We start from the raw sequence: 13,273 nt of genomic DNA on the forward strand, positions 1-13,273 counted from the left end.
CAGTTATTGCGTAGGGAAATGTACACAGACACACACGTTCACTTTTATAGATATATAGATTTGGCAAATCTTTATAATTATAAAACTCTGGATTGTCCAGGCATCCTTGCTTGAATTATAACAGTGAGAATGTGTGTGTGATTTAAAGACTTGAAATTGGGTGCATAGCATATTCAGACATGTGGAAAACTTTTTAACCGGTTTCATCCAGAAAAATGGGTTGCTAAGGGGTTAAAATTGAAGAATTGTTACATGAAATCTGTCGGGTTTTTCTCCGTTTGCTGTTTCATGATTGTGCATACGTGAATGGCTCATGTTACAGATTCCTTATGTTAAGTATAAGTCGTTTTGAAAACATATTTTTAAAGTAGTGCGTCACGCTGGCTGAATGGTCATCGTACTTGACTCACTGTTTTTAGGTTTTGGTTTCGATCTCAGCTCAAGTATTTTTTTTACTTACAAGAAGTGAACTGTTTAGAAGAAAAACATAATACTTGCTTGCACATGGCTCAGTTTCTGTATGAATTAAAATTTAATATTTATGCATATTTTATGACCGAGCAATGCTGTGCAGCCTGCTAGTATATATCAAGAAGTAAAAATTAAGTTTACAAGCCAAAGGCTTCTGTAAACTTAAAGCGAATGTAAATATTAATATTTATATAGTAATCCTAACCAAATAAATAAAAAAAAAGTATCAATGCAACCAAAATAGAAAATAGAGCTTGTTAGAGAAGAATATAACTTTAAAACTAAATTATATTTTACATGAATTTATTGTTCGACAGGATACTTAAATAAGAAACATTTGGATTTCCTTAATCCAAGTTTCAAAGAAATGCGTTCTTCTGATCAGAGGAAAGATATTAGCAAATGAATATTATAGCAAAGTTATGAATTTGATGGTATTGGCATAAACTGAAGCTGCATTATACGAAAACTAGTCATAAATGCAAAAAAAAAAAAAAAAAAAATGATTTATGGTCTTGGAAATTCCTAACCACTCCATATCGTTTCATCTAGATTTTTGATATTTAATTCTTAATTCATTTTTCTTATTTTTCATTTCTTTTTTCCATTTCATGAACTCTTTGCAATAAAACTTTTTTTTTCTTTTTGAATTTTGTTTTTTGGCTCAATTTTTTTTCTTTTTTTTTTCTTTTTTCTTTTCTTTTTCTTTTTTTTCTTTTTTCTTTTTTTTTTTTTCTTTTTTGACAAATTTAACCAAAAATCTTTAAGAAAAAAAAAAGTGTGTCCATGTGTTTGAGAGGGGGGAGTAGTTTTGGATTAAAATATCTATCTTCACTATTATAAAAAAGGAACTTTTGGTATGAGTTCGTTCCCTATGAACTCCCAAATGGCTGGGCAATTTTTTTTTTTTTTTTAATTTTACACAAATGTATTTTATATGCCTATCAGCATTTTTAGATATGTTTTGTATTAGAATGTCTTCGATAAGTATCAATAATCGAAAATAAAAAAAATCCAATGAAAGAAGGAACAAATGAGTTTGACTATAGTTAACACCTTATACAGCCTAACATACACAAGTGCATTTGAGAAGTTTTATTACTGCATAAGCAGAAAGGCCAAGCATATAAAATCAACAGTAGGTTCTTTGAAAGCGACATTGAACCTGGTCAGTATAAAATGGGTGACCATTCGGTAATACCAGGTACTGTATGTGCTCTGGAGCCAGGAGAGGATGGGCACCGCCAGGCTATTCTTGCTAAAGACACATTGCAGGAAATAATGTAGCGCCCCTACAACCCCGGTGGAAGGGGAGTGGGTTAAGGTACTGATCCATCATCCATTTAGGAAACCATTCCAGACAAATAAACTAACTGGTGTGACGAGCAGGTGACTTGAATGCTCTGACTCCTGCTTATAGTCTTTAGCAAGAAACATTGTGCTGAATGTGGAGTAACTGTTCACACTATTCATTCCCATTCTAGGATGTTTGTGGTGAAAGTACTGGAAGTGGGGGATGTCACTTGCCAGTCACCAAAAAAAATTTACATGGCAGCATGCATCATGTATGGGAAGAGGCAGGCCCAGTTGCAACGTAATGTGATCCCGGACCTTGCGATAAACAGCTAGCGGAGCCAATATCACAGAGTAAAATGTGCATATATATATATATACATATATATTAAATGAAAGATGAGGAATAAGTTATATATAACTTTATTATTATCATCAGAACAATAAGGAAAAGTAAAAGGGGAAAATTAAGAAAAAAATGAAACCTGTTTAAGCCATGACATTTTGAAACTAAATGCTTCTCATCAGAAGAGCAGAAGGGTCGGAATTATACAAAATACAAATATACGAAATACCTGCAATAAGGTTCCAGACCTTTTTTCACATGGACAGTTTTATTTATAGTAAAGACATGAAACTCTAGCCCCCTTCGAAGTAATCTCCTCCTGATGCAATGCATTTGTACTCTTCCAACAACTTCTGGAAGTCCTCTTGTATGAGCGTGTCAATGATCCTCGTCACAGCCCCTCTTATTTCCTCAATTGTCTCATAATGACAAGGTTTTCCTTGAGCTTAGGGAATAACCGAAAATCACAGTGAGCAAGGTCTGGACTATAGGGAGGGTGAGGAACTGTCTTGATGTCCATCTTCATCAAATAGTCTGTGACAAGGATGGAGTTGTGGGTTGCACCCTCGAGACAGACTTTGCGCAAATCTTTCACATTTTCAGTTCATCGCAAATAATTGTGTGTACAGTTCTTACACTGACATCAAATTGTGCATTTTATTGTCTCCATAGACACACGATGGTCCTTATCCAGAAAATTCTTTATTTGGCCAATCAACTCTGGTGTTCTGACTTCCTTACTCTTCCCACACCTCTCATCGTCTCTCACAGACTTCCTGCCTTCCTTGAATCTCTTATGCCACTTAAAAACTGATGCTCGATTCATGCAAGATGATCCAAAAGCAGTCTGAAGCATTCCATACGTTTCTGTGGCATTTTTTCCATTTTAAAACAGAATTTTATTGCATATCGTTTTTCTAAAGTGTCCTGACGTCCAGATTGTATTTTTGAAATTCATCAACTGTGACAATCAGGCTTTAAGTAGGGTGTATTCCAATTCCTGCTGTAGCTGTTCATTTGAACCGGAAATCATAAAAATTGGTCAGCCATCTCATAAGATGTATAGCAATAACATACTGAATTTTCAAGGGTCTATGACGATTTTAAATACCTGTACAAAAAAGGAGTTTGAAAACTTAAGGCACCTTGTAGATAAAAACTGGCTTAATAACATTTTGATATGAAATAAAAATGAAGGAATAAAATTATATGGTAAAAATAATTAAGAAACATTCACATACAGGGAAGAACAATAAACTTGTTGCCCTAACGACAATGACACTATAGCTTTATTTTAAAACTTTTGTTGAAAACATCAATTCAGGTAACTTGATTATGTAGTAGAGCTGACATCTATTCAATGTAGCTGCCTTCAGCCTCAATTACTGTCTCAATACAGGTCCAGAACTGGAAGCATGCCTTTTTCACAAGCACTGGTGAGAGCTTGGCAAACACTCAGCAGATGGCAGTGATCAGGCTGGCTTTGGTGTTGTAGGTGGTCATGTTGGTGATGTTCTCGACGTATGACTAAACGAAGTCGTCCAGCGAGTGCATGTTGGGGGAGGAGGGGGCAAAGTTTTAGCACTTCTTCTGAAGCCTTTGGATGTAGGCTGGCGCAAAGTTCTGCTGCCACACCCAGGGTTTGTCAGCGGCAACCTGATTGCACCAGGAGATCACCACACTCTTCAGCACATCCAGGTACATTTTGGTGTTGGCTTTCAAGCTGACTTCGAAGACGTGAAGTGGCATGATGTGGCCCTCACTTGAAACAACACCAAAGACCATAACTGTGGCTGGAAACTTTGTTTTCCTCACCCAGAGCACATCCCTGTTATTCGTGCAATCCAGTGATGCATTTTGAGGGTGTTGGCAATGGTCCTGTTGTCATAACTAGGATCGTTAGAGAGTATGAGTTGTACAACGGTGCATCTCCAATCGCATTCGTTGAACATTGTGTCACTTTCAGACATGATAGAAGGCTCCTATCGCTCTTGGGATTTGTACACAACTAGCAAATTAGTAGATGGTCTGCAACAAAAGATGGAGACCAGTTTTCATCAAATGAAAATGGAATCATGTCGTCTTTTCTGGGTGACAATTGTATTGTTTCAATCAGTATATAGATGAGTAGACACACCTTCCTATGAGCAGATAGGGGAAAGGAACTAGTAGGCGAGTGAAGGTGCAGGCCTCTACTAAGCAGTAGGTCTAATAGTCTTGAGAGGAGGGACTCGACGATCTTCAGGTTACCAATTCCTTCCGGCTCCTAAGAATGCGCTGCTTTCTTTTCCACAACATGAGTAGCGACGACCAAATTTCTGATGTTAACTGATGACTAGATTCCACTTAAGCTTTAACAAAATGGTATGTCCCATTCCAATATATGTTATTATGTAGAATATTTACAAGATGACCACAGCTTCATTTGGTCCAACAGATATCCCGCTCCCCCCAAGTTCATATGAAATTTGGGAAAATGACGTGGAAAAGAATGCGCTGCTGGTTACACTCTGGAACAATAGAAAGGGGTGTGAGTAATTAATATGAGGGGTACAAGTACAATACTATCTATCTCCCTCACCCACGGCGAGTTTTTTGCGGGCATGACAAAAAATTCTGAAGAAAATCTGTTTCAACTATTTATACTGTACAAGTATCAGTGAATTTTACTAGTGCTGGGAGCGCCGGCTGCGCGACCTGTTGCCTGGTTGAGTCTCAGCGATACTGGGGGCATTGTGCGATGCCAGTCGGCGTAAAGCCATGGGAGGCTTCTTGGGGGTTGTGTGTATGGCAGGTATATGAAGCTGTGGAGAGGCCGTATGCGTGGCGTCTACATTCTGCATGGGAAGAATAACGACCAGAACTCCAGAGCTAAACTCTGCATTGCCTGGTCTAACACATGCAACAGGTGCTTAGTAAAAGGCCACTTTCCCATACTTGTTCAAGAGAAAGTAACTCTTCCCATGCCATGACCCCCCCACAAGCCCAGCACCTGCCTGCCTCGCTGCCGGGAGAAGACTGAGCATGGCGGGGTTTGCTAGTGGCATGGCTTACAGCGCTTATGGTGCTGGTAGAATTCCCAACGGCTGCCCTGGTTGCTTTGCCTTGCTCTTTTTGGGCTCCTCAATGACCGTTCCCTCACTGAGATTAACAATCGCCGCCTGCTCAACCTAAAAGAGAAGACTTGCCTATAGGTTCAAGATCATCCACATTTCTGGAAAACGTAACCTTGGTGCTGACGCGGCATCACGCTGCCCACCCACCTCCAGCAATGCAGTCTACACAACCCTCAATCCCAACCCTAAAACTCAAATCACCGTCCATCGGCGCTGGTAGCAATCTCGACCAATGGTCTGCATTCACAAGACAGTGGGCCATGTATAAAACCGGCATGGCCATACCTAATTCAATGTGTGCCACAGCACTGTTCCACTGTTGTGACCAGGATTTAATGAATGACCTCCTGAGAGACCTACGCGAAGATGTGTCAAAAATGGCTGAGGTAGACCTCCTTGCTGCCATCAAGCGCCTGGCAGTCAGGGAGGAGAGCACTCTTGTCTATCGTATCAAGCTGAGCAAATTGACACAGGCCCCCGGCACACCAATCAGAACCTTTCTTGCAACCCTCCGAGGTCAAGCCGCGTTGTGTCAGTACACGGCAAAGTGTAAAGAGCCTAACTGTGGCCACATATATGATTACAGTGATGAAATAATTAGGGACAACCTAATCTGAGGCATTGCCGACCCTTAAATAATGTCTGACCTCTTAGGTGACCCAAAAACAGACCGAACACTGGACGAAACTGTCACCTATATCGCCCAGAAAGAGCAAGGCAATGCGACCAGGGCAGCCGTTGGGGATTCTACCAGCACCATAAGCGCTGTAAGCCATGTCACTAGCAAACCCCGCCATGCTCAGTCTTCTCCCGGCAGCGAGGCAGGTAGGTGCTGGGCTTGTGGGGGGTCATGGCATGGGAAGAGTTACTTTCTCTTGAACAAGTATGGCTGTTTTAAAATAAGGACAAAAAAAAAAACGAAGAATTTCAGTGAAAATATCAATGATTAAAAGAGAGATATGGACATTACGAAAATAGTAGCAGAGACGAAAACATATTTTCTGTTACCAGAGTATAACCAGCAGCGCATAGATGAGTAGACACACCTTCCTATGAGCAGACAGGGGAAAGGAACTAGTAGGCGAGTGAAGGTGCAGGCCTCTACTAAGCAGTAGGTCTAATAGTCTTGAGAGGAGGGACTCGACGATCTTCAGGTTACCAATTCCTTCCGGCTCCTAAGAATGCACTGCTGGTTACACTCTGGAACAATAGAAAGGGGTGTGAGTAATTAATATGAGGGGTACAAGTACGATACTATCTAGTATATATATTATTATTTGGGAATGAAATCTCAAGGTGCCGAGTCGTTGAACAATATATGATGGCAAAAATACAGCTGAATTATGCTGATCAGAATTGAGATGGAAGAGTGCTTGCATTGAATGCATAGGAAATGAGGAATATGTTTGTGTTGAAAAGGAATCAACGTATTGCGGCCATTTTTGAAATGACAAGAGAAGAGGGAGAAGAGGCAGAGACAATGCCCACTGTGGGTCGTTTTATTTTTTAGATTATGATAACAATGACAACAACGGCAGTGATAAGACTTTGCCAAATTATTTTCTTTCTTTCTTTTTTTTTTTTTAAATTAAATTTCAGCTTAATCCGCCAAAAAGAATCTTTATCAATCTTGTGGAAGATGGCTCTCGTCTTGGGGAGACTTCATGTTTTGACAAGCTTCTGGCTTGATCTTTACTCCTGATCTGAAATGGAACACGTACATTAAATCTGTTGCCAAGATTGCTGGAAAAATGGTGGGATCTTTCTATCGATCCAGTAGATATTTCACTGCTGATGCAATTCTCTACCTATATAAGAACCAGGTATGTCCAGGAATGGAGTACTGTTGCCACATATGGGCAGGAGCTGCTAGAAATGACTTATCCTGCCTTGATAGAGTTCAAAATAGACTTTGTTGCTTAGTAGGGAATGGCCTTTTCTCTTCCCCGCAACCTCTTTCTCACAGAAGAGATGTTGCGAGCCTGTCTCTGCTTTATTGTTATTTTCATGGCAAGTGTTCGTCTGAGCTCCAATCTATGGTCCCCCCTCGCCAAACTTTCATGACAAAGACTCGTCTGGCTGAAAACACTATTGATAAATTCCCCTACTCTTTATCTGTTCCTAAATGTAGATGCCATGAACAAAGTTTCTTTCTTAAAACAGCACGCCTGTGGAACTGTCTTCCATTTGCCTGCAATATGTCCGTCTTCAAGTCCAATGCAAACAAGTTCTTGATGAGCCATTCCATTTAAGTTAACAAATTTACCGAATCTCCACTACTAAGATTACTAGGATTCTAATACTGTACGCTCTTTAACCCTTATCCTCAAGTGGCCTCTAGGACTTGATAATGTAAAAAAAAAAAAATGTAAGTTTAAAAGTCATTTTCTATTTATTTTTGCTTGTTAGTCTGACTTACACTTTCGTCTAGCTCTTATAGCAGGTTGAGGTTTTGTCGATTTATTTTTGTAGTCGCAGTGGTGATGTGGCAGCCAAAGTTTCTATTTTCCTTACAGCGTTGTATTAGGTTGGTGCAAAAGTTTTTGCTGATTTAAAATTTCATTTGGAAAATGGAAAACTGTTTTTAAAATCTTTATTCATAACAAAAATGACTTTTGCTTTCTATAACTTGATTTCCATTTATCAATGCGCAACAACGACTATGACACCCATAATTATTTTCTTTCATTTATTTATTTTTTTTTAATTTCAGCTTAATCTGCCTAAAAGAGTCAGTCTTGTGGAAGATATTTTTTTTTAAATTTAAGTTTAAAAGTAATTTTTTGTTTTTGCTTGTTAATCTGACTCTTTCTTTAGCTTTTATATCAGGTTGATGTAAATGTTTTTTTGATTTAAAATTTCATAATTGAAAATCTGTTTTTTTTAAATCTTTATTCATAACAATAATAATCTTTGTTCTCGATAACTTCATTCAATCTGTAAATTCTTTATAAATATTAATACCTAGCGTTTGTAAAATTCTTTAGGTTTTGATGTGAAATATGAATCTAATTCATGTTCAATCTCCTAAAAAAATGTGCCCAGAATGCAAAATTTTGGAAACAGAAAGCCATTGTTACCCAGCTTTGAAATATTATAAATAGGCAAATATGTTATTTTACCTTGTAAAATAACATATTTGCCTATTTATAATATTTACATAAATCTTGTGATTCAAAAATTATGTTTCATGTGTATGATACATCTTATAACTTATTGTCTTTTTAACAAATTGTAATATGAAATGTATTAACAATAAAGATTATAAAAATGAGAATAATAGAAGTGACTGTTGACAATGAGGAAAATCTGCGACTGTACCAATCTGTTATTCTGCCAAATAATAACGTCAAAAAGTAACCAGAGGAATCAATAAAAATGTCCCTTCCACACATGGTGGATTTTATAATGCAAAATTTTGGAAACAGAAACCTATTGTTACCCAGCTTTGAAATATTATAAATAGGCAAATATGTTATTTTACCTTGTAAAATAAATAAATGAAAGTTGTAGTAGCTTATAAAATCTGTTTTTATCTGTTTATTTTGGGGAGGTAGGATTTGTTCAATCATTAGCAAAATTTGCATATAAATTGCTAATTGTATTACAATTAGACTAAAGAGGTTTTAAAGGTTATGTAGGGGTTAGAAGAAAGTGAACCAGACTGAAAAGCAAAAATAAAAAGAGAATGAACTTGAGTCTAGCCACCTCCCAGGCCTTGCCACCCGGCTTTTGGGTGGGGCAAGTTTATTGCCTGTCGTCTGAGACGCCCCTACCAGAGAATGCTGACGGGGGTGCCCTGGCAATTTTTGTTGAGGCAAGAGTGCCCCTCCTTTAGGGGAACTTGCCTACTCTCCACTTTCCCGACCTTGTGTCACACTTTGGTGCGGTGGACACCAGGCAAATATCTATCCCGTTATGAGTAAAAAATATTACAGTAATAGGTAGTTATTTGATCAGCCATGATGTATAAATAGGGGAGAGACAACTCAATTCTTACTATCCAGATCCAAATCAGCCTTTTAATGGATACAATTTAGTATTAAATTCACTAAAAATTGTAAATGTTTATTTTCTTATATTAATTTATTTCTTGCGGACTATTATTCTCATCTTTATCTCATCTCAATAATGAATTCCTATTAAAAATAATATATATTTATTTTCTTAGTTAAAAAAAAAAATTGATCAATTTACATGGATTTTGGAATATGACATCTTCATTCCATGACAAGTACATACATCATAAATATTTTTCTGTATTTTTGTTCTTCTAATAAGTGTAATTCTAAATGACACAACAATTACTAATTTATTTGAACATTTTGCTATGAATATATAAACGCATAAAATAAAGCAATAAATAAAAACGTATTTTACCTTTTAAATTCACAGTAAACATTTATTTAAATCCATTTTAACGAATTACATGCAATACATTCATGAAAGTAAACAAACATATTTATTTAAAATAAAAATTACATGCGATGCATTCATAAAAGAAAATAAACGTATTAGTAAAAAAAAACAGTTCATGGATATTGCTATTTATTATATTTAAAGTTAATACTGAAAAAAATCAGAATCTTTTCATTAGGGATGCAAAATTGGCTGTAACTGTAACTTTCAACACTTCTGGGACTTAGCAATTATATTTAAAGACAATATAGTTTTAAAATTGTGCAAAAATAATCATATCTATTTGAAAAAAAAGCAAAAAAATTGTCTCAAGGTATTTATGTGAAAAAACAATTGTTTATTTAAAGTGAATACTGAAAAGAAATAAATACTAACTCAGAACTGTTACGAACTGGGACGAGAATTAGGCTATCACCGTCTACTTCCGCCTCATCCTAACTTCCTGCTGATTAGAATCAGTTAATATGCTGGATTACCATAAATGATTTACGTTTCTTTAATTAGTTTGAAAACCTTATCAATATTACATGTCCTGTACTTCTGAAAATAAGATAGAAAATTAATTAAGGCCAACAATGACTAAAATTTTTCTGATTCTCTCTCTTCTGATCTTGAGCACATGGTGCAATACAGAAATAAGTGGTTAATTTTAATGCATCGAAAAACCAAACTTCTTTCTTTTCATCATAATTTCTCTGACCCCCATCTGGTGCCAATTGAAATGAATGACTCTGATCTTGAGGAAGCATCATGTCTTGACAAGCTTCTGGGATTAACCTTCAGTCCTAATCTGAAATGGAACACATACATCAAATCTGTTGCCAATATCGCTGGAAAAATGGTTGGATCACTAACATTCCAGGAGGTATCTCAAAAGTTTATACAGTGAATTGAACCTCCCACTCCACTCTAAAGTTTAACTGGCCCCTAGCATAAATGGCCACTAAATACAAGTATAGACGGCACTTAGGATAAATGCCCCCCCCCCCGCCGGATAAATGGTCCCTATAGGATAAAAAAATGTTTAGAGCCACATGGTTTCAAAATAGAGGACGTTGCAAACTCTAGTACGATATAGGAATATATAAAATGTGAATCTTAGAAATTACAAGAGTTAAGAAAATAGTGAAACAAATTTAATGTTAAGAAATTTGATTATCTGCTAGTACGCTGCGATAAATTTACACCTGTATAATTAAATACCGTAATAAGTGAAGCATGTGTGGTCTCTCGTGAGTGCACAGTGAATGAGGCATAAAAAAAAACAAGTTCAGCATTTCTGCTCCCTCTTACTTAGCTCTAAAAGTCCCCAGGGGACGTCAAATCCTGGTGGAAATGAACAAACGGTGCAGTTTAGGTCTTAACATATGTAAATTTAAGTTCTGCAAAAAAAAAAGAAATGACTAAATCTATCATATACCCCCACCTCATTTAGCCCCAAAAGTCCCAAAGGACTTAACATAAACTTAAATTTGAGTTCGACACCATGCAAAACTGCTAAATAGACATACACAGAAAATTTTGGACAAATATGGTAAGATAGTCCCAAAAATGGAGTGTTAGCCCTAATAAGCGCCTGGGGCATACCCAAGAGTTATCGCAAAGTATAGACAAACAAAATTTTATAGAAATCAGTTAGTTACAACTTTTCAGAAAGTTTTATAAAAATCCAAGGCATCAATTTTTTTAATAAGCACAAAAGTGTCAATTTTACCCATTTTAACCCCAAAGGCATCCCTAGGGGTAGGGGGCAACCGGAGTTTTCCCCCAAAATCTGTTCTGTTACTTTTTTATTCATATAATGTTTAATGTTTGTGCAAAATTTCGAAAAATTCGAAATTTAAAAAAAATTGAGAAAAGTGCGGACAGACAAACAGACGAACAGATGAATGGGCGAACGGACAAGGGTAAATTTACAGGTCGATCCTCCTTTTGTCGGGGGACGAACAAAGTTCATTAGGAAAACTGAATAAACATGTGTGAAAGTTACAATTAAATGTCTGTGTAGGCTTGACAATTTTGAGAATTTTATAATTTAGATGAATTTGTTGAAATGCTGAACCAAAAGTTATCGATAAAATTTTAATATCAACAGTAACAGAAAATGATACCAACAAAACTTTGACATTATGAACCCAAATTTTTTTATTTTTTTTTATTCAATTTTCACCCCAAACAAGACACAGTGCCACTTTGAAGCAGGGGGCTACTATTAGGGAATTAATTAGCAGGGTCATTATGAAGGGAGAAGAGTAGAAAGATGTTTGTTAACATTACACTTGAACTTCTGCATATCATTGCAGTTGGGAAAGCAGAATCCCGGAGGGGAGTTCCAAAGACCCACAGTTCTGAGGAAGAAACTATTGGAGTAAAAGGCTTTCTTGCACCTAGGGATCTCTACTGTAAAGGGATGAGACTTAGTAGCTTGTCGGGTTTGTCGGGGGTTGTTACGTCGGGGAGGTAAAAGTGTTTGCAGTTCATCAGAGCATTCACCATTAAAGTATTTGTAGAACAGGCAGAGGGATGCAACATCTCGTCGATGGGACAGAGGTTGAAGCCTAGATGACAGTTCAGGACCTATCAGGTTGGCGACTCTCTTTTGAACCCTGTCCAGGAGCGAGAGACAAGCAGCAGATGCACCAGCCCAGATGTGACAACAGTACTCCATACATGGGCGAATGGTTGCCTTATAGAGGTATAGGATACTGGCAGGCGTAAGTAGTTTTCTAGCACGGTAGAGGGAGCCAACCTTCCTCGCAGCAGCCTTGGCAATGCTCTCAATGTATCTATTCCAGTTCATATTCCCTGTAAACGTTAGGCCGAGGAGTTTAAAAGAAGTACTTTCAGGCAATGTGTTCTTGGCCATTGCTATTGGTGGTAGAGAAGGTTTCTTGTAGTTATTGAAGGAAACAAGCTTAGTCTTAGCAGCATTGAATGTGACCAACCATTTTTGTCCCCATTCCACTACGGATTGGAGGTCGTCATCTAGTGTTTCTGCCATTTCCCTGGATATGTGTTCATTTGTTTTCCCCTCATATCTGTTATAGAGAGTGGTGTCATCGGCAAATATAACCATCTCCGAAACAATATTATCAGGGAGGTCGTTTATGAATATCAGGAATAATAGAGGTCCAAGGATAGACCCCTGAGGTACTCCCGCATTTATGTCATATTGTTTGGATGTATGTCCGTCGAGGACAACTTTGATTTTTCTATTACTTAAGAAGGATTTAATTACATTATGAATTCTTCCAGTGATTCCATATGATCTAATTTTCCTTAGAAGACCATCGTGCCATATCCTGTCAAAAGCCTTAGATATATCAAGGGCCACCGCTCTACCCTCCCCTGTTTTATCCAATGAACGGTATATACGTTCAGAAACTACAGTTAAGATATCTGCTGTTGAACGGGCTTGCCTGAATCCATATTGTTTGTCAGTCAGGAGTTTAGCAGCTGTTAGGTGCTGGACTAGGGCTTGATTAACTAAGGACTCAAATATTTTGGCGAAAAGCGGGAGGAGGCTAATGGGGCGATAATTTAGTGGGTCAGTTCTTTCACCAGAATTCTTGAAGACTGGTACCACAGAGGCGGTTTTCCAGCAGTCGGGAAAACAAGATTCGTTAAG

This window comes from Euprymna scolopes, chromosome 34 (assembly GCF_053919585.1).
Source record: "Euprymna scolopes isolate OS-2025 chromosome 34, ASM5391958v1, whole genome shotgun sequence".
Lineage (NCBI taxonomy): Eukaryota > Metazoa > Mollusca > Cephalopoda > Sepiida > Sepiolidae > Euprymna > Euprymna scolopes.